General features: G+C 43.5%; 1 non-coding gene across 1 annotated transcript; it reads left to right on the top strand.

The window, feature by feature from the left end:
• Window positions 1–394: 394 nt before the first annotated feature.
• On the top strand, window positions 395–465 carry TRNAG-GCC (transfer RNA glycine (anticodon GCC)). Its single transcript has one exon. It is a non-coding gene; the product is annotated as a tRNA-Gly (tRNA).
• Window positions 466–10330: the final 9865 nt, after the last annotated feature.

The raw sequence follows: 10330 nt of genomic DNA, 5'->3' as shown, positions 1-10330 counted from the left end.
CGTCTCTGTTCAGTACAGAAAGCGTTGTCCTGCGCATGTCAGTTCTGTCACTTCTCTTCATTTCCGGCATGGGTTGGTCTGTGCAGCATCTTTGTTTCTGTCAGGGTCAGGTACAGCCCGGTGGTTTAGCGTTGACTACATCTAATGATTCAGCATCTGCGAGGGTCAAGTTTTATCATCTTCTGTGTTTCTGAGTTTTATATGTAATATCGAAGCATCCGTGGGTCAGAGATAGACCCTGTTACATACTACATGGAGCATCCGTGGGTCACAGATAGATCCTGTTACACACTACATGGAGCTTCGCAGCTGCTCTCTTTATAAAATGCATTCAATGTTCAACTTTCACATTGTGTACTATATGTTCGCATTTTTGCGCATTTTAGCAAGCCAAGCATTGGTGGTTCAGTGGTAGAATTCTCGCCTGCCACGCGGGAGGCCCGGGTTCGATTCCCGGCCAATGCAACTACATTTTTTCTTTTCTTTTTGGAATGATTATTTATTTACATGATCTCAGAAGTATTGAGAATTGTCTTAGTATTTTAAAATATAAAGTTGGGCTATACGATTTTGAAATATTGTATCTAGGTTTCCTGCTTCCTAGAAAGGTGTACTCGCTGCGTGGAATAATCCCCTCAAAGTAGCTTTCGGAGTTGTTTCGAAAATTCAAAGCTCCAAGCCACGTGTCTGGTTTTAATGTGTGTAAAGCGTTTTAATGTGTGTAAAGCACAGCGCAGCAACCTCGCTGTTTTTACCTTACCTACACCCCGTCTCTTACTGAGATGACTGTAATAATTTGTGTAAGAAAAGTAACAAAATGACTAAGGTCTGTGTTATGCGGGATGACACCGCAAACGTGCTAGACGTACCCAAGACACTGAACCTGCGAGAGATTTCACTCCAGCTTTAAAAGGAAATATAGACCTGCAGATAAGTACTCATTCTCCCAGAGTACCTGTTTGCAACTGAGAAGTGCTGGTACGCTCCCATTAAAACCACCGGAACAGTACTAAGAAGTGCTGTACTCTCCTATTAAAACACTAGAGCAGTGCTGGGAAGTGCTGGTACTATCCAATTGAAAGCACTGAAGTGGTCTGGAGAAGTGCTGTATTCTCCTATTAAAAGCACGGAAGCAGTGCTGAGAAGTGCTTTACTCTCTCGTTAACAGCACCAGAACAGTGCTGAGAAGTGTTGGTACTCTCTCATTAAAATCACCGGAGGAGTGATGAGAAGTGCTGGTGCTGTCCAATTGAAAGCAATAGAGCATACATTCTATGACTCTCCCATTAAAATCACCGGAGCAGTGCTGAGAAGTGCAGGACTATCCAATTAAAAGCACTGGAGCTGTGATGAGAAGTGCTGTACTATCCAATTAAAAGCACTGGAGCTGTGATGAGAAGTGCTGTACTATCATTAAAAGCACTGGAGCTGTGATGAGAAGTGCTGTACTATCATTAAAAGCACTGGAGCTGTGATGAGAAGTGCTGTACTATCCAATTAAAAGCACTGGAGCTGTGATGAAAAGTGCTGTACTATCCAATTAAAAGCACTGGAGCTGTGATGAGAAGTGCTGTACTATCATTAAAAGCACTGGAGCTGTGATGAGAAGTGCTGTACTATCATTAAAAGCACTGGAGCTGTGATGAGAAGTGCTGTACTATCCAATTAAAAGCACTGGAGCTGTGATGAGAAGTGCTGTACTATCATTAAAAGCACTCTAGTGGTACTGATAATTGCTGTACTCTCTGTTTAAATTGACTCAGCAGTGCTGAGAAGGGCTGCACTTTCCCATTGAAATCACCGGAGCAGTGCTGAGAAGAGCTAATACTATCCAATTAAAAGCACTGGGGTGGTGCTGAGAAGTTCTGTACTCTCCCATTGAAAGCATTAGAGCTGTGCTGAGGAGTGCTGGCACTCTCCCATTAAAAGCACGATAGCAGTGCTGAGAAATGCTGGTACTCTCCCATTGAAAGCATTAGAGCTGTGCTGAGTAGTGCTGGTACTCTCCAATTAAAAGCACGATAGCAGTGCTGAGAAATGCTGGAACTATCCCTTCCAAATTAAAGAAGTGATGGTACTGAGTACCCAATAGTACCTGCCCACTTTAAGCACTGGATCTTGCTGTCAAGATTTACGACTCCCTTCTCATGCTGAACCTTGATAAAACATGCTGTTCTATCCATCTAGTGGTGTAGGAAGGGGGGTGCTGTGGGTGTGGGCCACCCTGGGTGCCATCCTTGAGAGGTTGACAAAATGTCACTGAGGGGTGCGACAAAATGGCAAAATTCCGTTCCCCCGGCTCCTACCTGCCACCTTCAGTGTGGCTACGTCGCAGGGCGGCAATCTGTGGATTCGCTTGCACCCCCCACCCTTCAAGGAATCCCGAAGCGGGGCGGCAAACGCAGGTACCGCCCCGGGCTGTCTCAGGTCTAGCTACGCCACTGTATCCATCTGTTTAGCTTAAATCTTTGTACTGATCTGTCTACCTACCCTGCATCACTCTGATTATCGTCCTTTTCCCCTAGCTCTCTGCCGGTCATTTAGTCTCTTTTTCCACATCTCTATCCATCCATAGGGTCTGAAAGTAGGGGGGGGGCAACATGACTTTCTTTCAGCATCCATAAAGATGCCTTTTGTTTTTATTTTGTCACATTAGTGATGCATGTAAAGACAAAGGTCAAATGTCAGGCTATGTCTTCTGACAAATTGCAGCTTAATCTTTTGAAATGGAGATTGGTGTTTACTTTTCTTTCTCTGGTTGCAATCTTGTAAGATTTTGTAAAGTGAAATATGAAGTATATGAACATCTTGCCTGGCATTCAGGGAGCATGAAATGCTGAAGGAGTGATATGTTTTACTCACTGATTTAAATACCTGTAAATGAACAGTATAATTATTTCAGAATAATCACTAGTTAGGAAAGCACAATGGGGGCACATCTTTTGTAATTCTTAAATGTAATGAAAACAAAGGTTTTAACAAGATTAGAGCAAATCAAGGCACTTTACTCATTGATTCACAGTGATAAATACTCACAGAAATGCTTCACATTATCTACTGTTTGTGCCCTACATAGTCTTAATCAGTAAATCAACATGTCTGTGCAAATTACGTGTCTATTGCAATGGAAAATATGCTCCCTGTAAATGGCAGTTAAATACCACACCATGCAGTAGTAATATATTTGTGACAGTATGCTCCAAAACATACTACAGGTTGTACATGGTACATACCACTCCCATGCAACTCTCACGCTGAATGGGCATGGCTCATTTGCGACACTTGTTCTTTGTATAACGCTTAGATTTTTGTCAAACTCTATGACTTCAGTGATGTATCACTGATGGCAGGCGACCCACTCTGAAAATTGTTCCCACAACACTGGGATACAGGAAGTAAAACCATATCAGCCCCAAGTATTTGCTGTTTTTAATTCTGTCGTCCTTAAAAAGGTTTGCTGCCGTTTTCAGCAACAGGTAACAAAAGGTCTGCTTCAGCACCCTTTGGAGAATTGCCTCTTTGGTTTTTAACTTGTTAGAGAGATATAGGGCCAGATGTAGGTAAATTAGATTTACTGATTTTTAATTACCGAATTTTACCGATTCGGTAATTAAAAATCGGTAAATCTAAAGGGTGGATATGTAGGTATTTCCAGATGTGGAAATACCAAATCTGTAACAATCGGTATTTACCGATTCTGTAAACACAGAATCGGTATTTCCCATTGATTCCTATGGGCTTTGAAGCCCATAGGAATCAATGGGAAATACCGATTCTGTATTTACAGAATCGGTAAATACCGAATTTTGCAAGGGTGCAGGGGGTGTCACTTTGACACCCTCTGGCACCCCACAAATAGGCATGTGCGCCATGTGGCAGACAGACATGCCCTAAGGGCATGTCTGTCTGTCACATGGCTAGGTGTGCATGCACACATGTGCATGCACACCTGAATTCGGTATTTTACCACACAATAGGATTGTGTGGTAAAATACCGATTTTTTAGGGCCTTTGGGACTCAGAAGAGTCCCACCTACATCTGAGATTTACCGAATCGGTAAAAATACCGATTCGGTATTTTACAGAATCGGTAAATTTACCGAATCAGTAAATTTACAGATTCTGTAAAATTGTGCCCCTACATGCCAAACCTTGATTACTGGTCGGTAACGGCCAAAAATACAGATTTTCAGCCGTTACCGACCGACCTACATCGGGCCCATAGTGGCTATGTTTCACCCAGTGCTTATACACATAAGTATTTTCATGCATTCACTGCAAACCTACTTGATAGGTTCAGTGGTTCACATAGGAATATTCTGACTGTCAAGAATGGTTATGTTCTAACTAAGGGTGGGCAGTTAACTCCACTCTGCCGGCAACTTTTGTGGAACTTTGTGACTCTGCGCTCCGCTGGAGAGCATGGAGTTTGGCAAAAAAATCTGTTTCAGCAGCATAGCGGAGTTTGCCCCTTCCACCCACCGCTACTTTAACACCTGTGGCATAAATACTAACCAACAGCAGGAACAGAGAGGGCAGCCCGGCAATGGTAGCAATCTCACAGCTCAAGGAGAAGCGACCTCTCCAGTCTCTATGCTCCTGTTCCCACAACAATGATACGGGGGCTTTGCATATATTCCACATGGAGGCTGCTGATGGCAGTAATTCTTTATGGGAAGGAGGTTTAGGAAAACCTTGCCTATCCACAAGCAATAAACAAGTAAGCCACAAGGCTCGAGTTGGCCACCAACTGGTACAGATTATTAGCAATTGTACTCTCATCGCCCAACATGGGGGCACTGAGAGATTAGTGTTATTACAGGAAACACTACTTTGGTGTCAAAACTCAACTGAGTTCCCATGGCTCTAGAAGCGTCAAACTTTATTTTAATGTGTTACACAACAATGGTTGAGACAGATTTATTCAAATATATCTTTAAAAAATATAAAGTCTGATAATTTTGGGGAAAATTATTTTAAACCCAGCTAGTGCCGTATATATTTAATTTAAACACCAATCTGCGTTAGTTTTAAGAAAGGTTGCCCTCTTCTTTGGAAGTAGAGAAACTAACAACCCCAGGCTTACAGCGTTATGATAGAAGTCAGGGATTATCGCCACGTAAAGTGGAAAAACAGAAGACAGACCTTCTCCATTTAAACATTCTGGATCTGGGACATCCTCGTCTACAACTGTACTGCTCCACCCTACCATGATGCAGCATGGCGAGGTGGCGCATCACTGAGCCCAGACCATGAAGGTGGCAGAGGCAGGCACTGCAAAAGTGGGATCCTGTTGGCTGTGGCCACTTCTGCTCCCAGGGTTGAAGAGATCAGCAGCCTGGATTAGTTGCACTGCAGACAAAGGCCAGAGGGCTGCGGTGCAGTGTTCTGTTGGAGGCGTGACAGGCACCGGTCTGGAAGTATGGAGCGAGTAGACTTCTGAAATCATTATTTATGTTTTCTTATAGTGTTTTTTTAAGCAAACGCATTATGTGAATACAGTGATTGGGATGGTGCAGAACTGCATGGACTTCCACAGAGTTTGATTCAACTCCTGGGAATTCTGCAAAGTACGACTCCAGGAACTCCACCCACCCTTAGTACTAACAACCCATCAACTGTTACTTTTACTTAATGTGACATGAATAGAGTGCTGAATATTCTTTTTCTGTTGTCAGCATTACGAAAACACAGGGCTGGCTTTAGCGCTCATGGACCCTCGTGGTGACAATCTTTTTTTACAACCCTCACCAAGACCTCCACCTTTAATTCCCTGCCTTCCACCCAGGAAAAGTGCCCTTCATCTCTCCATAGCCTCTCTATCACATATATTTTATGTGTTATAAATCGCTGGCTTTACTAATCCACTCAGTTATCCACATAAAATATGAATCTATTATTTGCAGCAGGTATATTACTCTCTGCGCTACTTCATGGTTAGTCAAAACTGTGACTCTTATGAGGAGGAACCTTCATCACAAGAGTTATCTTGACATTTTTATTGCTGCCTTAAAGCTGAATGCCCAAGGTACTCTGCAGCAGGTGTTTTTAAATCATAAGTTAATGCTAAACACAGCACACCCCTGAGGTCAGTGCTCCCTCCAGGTCAGCGCCCAGTGCCACTGCACCGGTCGTACTGCCCTAATGTCGGCCCTACAAGAACAGGTATCAGAACAGAACCTTTGGGCTACAAAAACAAAGTCCTAAGCAGGAAATGGTGCTTATTCGAATACTTTTTGTCTTCGTTTGTACAAAAGACATGAATACCTCTCAGCAGACCAGCGAGCTGAAATATATTGAGATACAAGAATCTTAATATGATTCTTCAGAGCAGTCTGCGAATGCTGAATGACAGTCTAATCCTTATTTTCCTCCACTAAATGTAATTCAGCAATTGATAAATACGGCGATGGCAGCTTCTTTTATAACTAAGTATGGGCGAATTTTGAGGATCTGTGGTCCGCGAATTCACACGAAAACGCAAGAAAATCAGCGAATTCGTGGATTTTCCAGCGAAATCGCTGATATTTTTGTGATTTGCACCATACTTAACTGGAGTACTTTCTACTGGCTAATCAGTAAGTGCTACCTCTTTGGGTAAATGTATAGTGCTTTTCCTACACTGCAGCTGCATAAAGGGCCAGATGATTTGTCCCCAGTGAACATGTGTGCCTGTAAGTTTACCACCAAGCCAAAAGGCACCAAGGTCCCTTGAGTGAGCTGTCCATCATAGCTGGGAAAAGGCGGGGAAAACGTTTGATACTTCTAGTGTGTGGTGCGGGGCTTCTAAGCGTGTCCACATGCCTCTTGTGTAAAGGGTCTGAGAGCGATCAGGGCAGCAGGTGAGGAGAATGCAGCCTCCTGGCCACAGGAACTACAAGGGGATCTCGCTCGTGAAACTCATGGATGCAAAGACCTCCCTCAAGTATTACAGCAAATTTTTGACGGCAGATGTGGGGTTAAAGCACACTTGCCAGGCCTCGACCGTGCTCACTAATGTTTTGGGTTGATTAAAACGTTACTGAATTTGAGCTTCAACTCAGGCACCTGCTTTTTTTATCTGTAAGTGCTTCCTGTTGAGGTTTAATTTTTGTGACAGGTGTCTCATGCCATACTTGTAACTATTCTCTGACCCTGCTTCGAGGGTCAGAGCAGGGTCACAGAATAGTTGCAAGTAGGAAACAAGGCACCACTCAGGAAGCACTTACAGCGTTACAGCAGGTGCCCAAGTTGAAGTTAATTTCTTTGTAACCATTTTGTAAATGGTTAGAAAGAAATTAGCTTCAACTTGGGCACCTGCTGTAACCCTGTAAGTGCTTCCTGGAAAAAATGTGTCCATCTCGCGGATTTGCGGATTTTTCCGCAAATTCGTGGAAAATCCGCAAATTCCGCCAGCGGAACGAAATTTCGGCCCATACTTATTTATAACCAGAAATACAGCACATATGCAGAATGTCCAGCAAGAGCCTGATAATCAAAAAGATAACAGGGGTGCTACATTCAGGGTTATGATTTGGAAGAAATATTGTAACATATCAGGAAAGGTTATCTCTCCCAGATTATTCTTAAAGATGACAATAAAAATCACTTCTTTCAGAAATACCATCAAAGAGAACCTGGAAAGCAATTGTTATATAAAACAATTCACACACCGCTTACCAACAAATACAACTAAGTGGCCAAATCAAATTTCTCAAGGTTTGTCTTTCATATATATCACATTGTGGGATTTAATGTATATTTGGATCCCATGCACACTTTTTTTCTGGAATCAATCTAAGCCCGACTGAGGAGCCCCAATAAAACTGGTCTTGGCTTGTCTTGGGTTGCTTGTTGTGGTTCGGGGTGGACTTTGTCTGGCAGTTTTCGGCTGGACTGTTCCCACTGGAACAGGGTCAAGACTGATTTGCATATACTTGTGTCTAAACCGAGGCAGCATGGTTTGCAAAATAACGATGATTGGAGTGTGGCCCAAGCAATTACCAGTGGCTGAGATTAATTCAAACATTCCATTCATCACTTTTTTGTATTCTCCATTGTGATGCCCTAAGTGAGATGTGTATATCCACATCTGGGTCCTATGCAAACGGTGCCACTGGAACTGAGCTATGCCCTACTCATGAGCCCTAATAAGGGCGAAACCTGACTTGGTTTGCTTGTGTTCTAGTTGGGGATGAACTGGTCTAGCAGTTCGGGCTGGAATATTCCCATTGGAACAGTAGAACAGTATCAATACTAATTTGTATATGGCTGGGACCAAACTCAAGTGGCGTGGTGAACAAAATAATGATCGATTGGGATGTGACTGGAGTAACATCCATCAATTCTGAATATACTTCAGGGAAAGCTTACAGAAGGGATTGGAAATATTTTGACAAACAGCGAGTGCACAAGAGAAAGCAAGCTTCTTCTTGCCGGGGGAGTCACTAGGGGGGGTGCGGGGCTGCGGACCACACCAGGTGACACCATCACATGGGGTGACACCGTGACACCAAAATGCAAAATATTACTGTTCCCAATACTAAGGTGTTCTAATCTGCCAAAGGCCCACTTCTTAATTTTTACCCAAAAATGTCCCCAAGGGCCAAACTTTATAAGCAGTCTTTCACTCCTTCACTATTTATAGAACCGGCCTCGAGAAACAGCACAGAATGCTATTGCAGCTCTTTGTCTTTGGCCCATTGCATTTTGGGATTTCTGGAGTCCATTTATTCAACGCGAGGACAGCACGAGCTAAACACTTGGCACCGCCTGGCGCTCTCTCTCTGGCAGCTGAAAGGAAGGGCACAAATCAGGGGCGGTTTCTGTGTATGGGCTACGGGGGTCCGCCCCCTTTACATTAACACTAAAAATATTCAATCCATAGCAATGCTAAATCCGTTTTATTTTTAAAATGAAATACACATTAAAAAAATGCTAGAATTGGGGATACTGTCTGCCCCACTCACCACGTTGTTGCTGTGATCGATATAACAACAACACACACGTGAGTCAGTGATTACGTTGCTCCTCCCTGGGCGGGCTCCAAGTCTTAGTATTTGCCGTCTGATAATCTCTCGGCGCTGAGGCCTGTGAGGTCATCAGCTCGGCAAAGGCTGAGGGTGAAGGCCTAGTCTCCAACCCTGATGCTGTGGAGGTAAAGTTAGCCCTGGGCGTTTCGTATGCAAGCCCTTTAAAGCTAACCCTCCATGTCAATCAGGGAGTGGAGAGCATTGTAACCCCACCCTTTTCCACCACGTCACAGGGTGGGGTGTGACCACCCTGTGGGAGTTGGGAAAAGGATATGGTAGACTGGTTCCAGGAGGGAAGGCAACAAATGAATCTGCGCAGACTCACCATGTGTGGTGAGAGAGGCTTCCCACAAGATATTAGGAATCCAACATTTTCTAGCTATCGTGACAAGAATTTTAGATTCTATTAAGGACACAGAGGCGAGGATTATGCTTTCTCATTTCTTTACTGCACAAACAGCAGCCAATGAAAGTAAAACTACAATGGTAAAAAACAACATTTCCCATGAGGCTTTGAACCACGCCTCCAATAATACGGCCAATCACAGTAGTAACAAGCATATAAAGTATAGAGACACTAATCTGGCCTCCTCTTTCTTTGCGCGAACAGTCTCGTCATAATAACCAAGTATTGAACTCTCAACGGAGAGGAAAAACAGTTCCTGTAGGAATTCTCAACGGAGAACACTCCATACTCATGAAGGAATCATCTTCTGCCAGGAAGGTACAGTAGCTCAATCCAAAGTAGGCATTCAACTCTTGTTGGAATCGTTTCCTGAAACAGAAAAAGAAGTTTGAGAAAAGGAGCCCACCACTACATTTCTCACTGGGTGGGTACAAAGTTGTTAAGCAACATAACTTCAAACAACTCTACAATTACATAACTGTCCCAACGGGTGGGATACTCCTCGTCTACGTGTCCTTAATAGAATCTAAAATTCTTGTCGCAATAGCTAGAAGATTTTGTATTCTATGGCAGGACCGGAGGCTTCTGATTATGCTGGTTCAAAGCTCATCAATCACAGCATCAGAAACATAGGTTTATAATAAAAAAAACTTTAAACATTGAATCAGAAGACCAATCAGCCGCTTTGAGGATGTCCTCTAAGCGGGAACCTAACAAATAGGCCTTAGAAGCCATCGCACCTCTAGCAGAATGAGCACCATAGACAGAGATATCGATGCCAGCCTCTGACATAATCCATCTGACCCATCTGGCTAAAGTAGCCGCAGCGACTGGTTTGAAGGGTTTCTGAACAGAGATTAGCAACTGGCCTAAAGGGTCAGTCCTGTGTGCAATAGTGCGCTCGTCATAGCAT

Source organism: Lissotriton vulgaris, chromosome 12, assembly GCF_964263255.1.
Source record: "Lissotriton vulgaris chromosome 12, aLisVul1.2, whole genome shotgun sequence".
NCBI classification, from domain to species: Eukaryota; Metazoa; Chordata; class Amphibia; order Caudata; family Salamandridae; genus Lissotriton; species Lissotriton vulgaris.
Note: the sequence above shows the minus strand (reverse complement) of the source record. Positions and strands in the feature narration are given on the sequence as shown.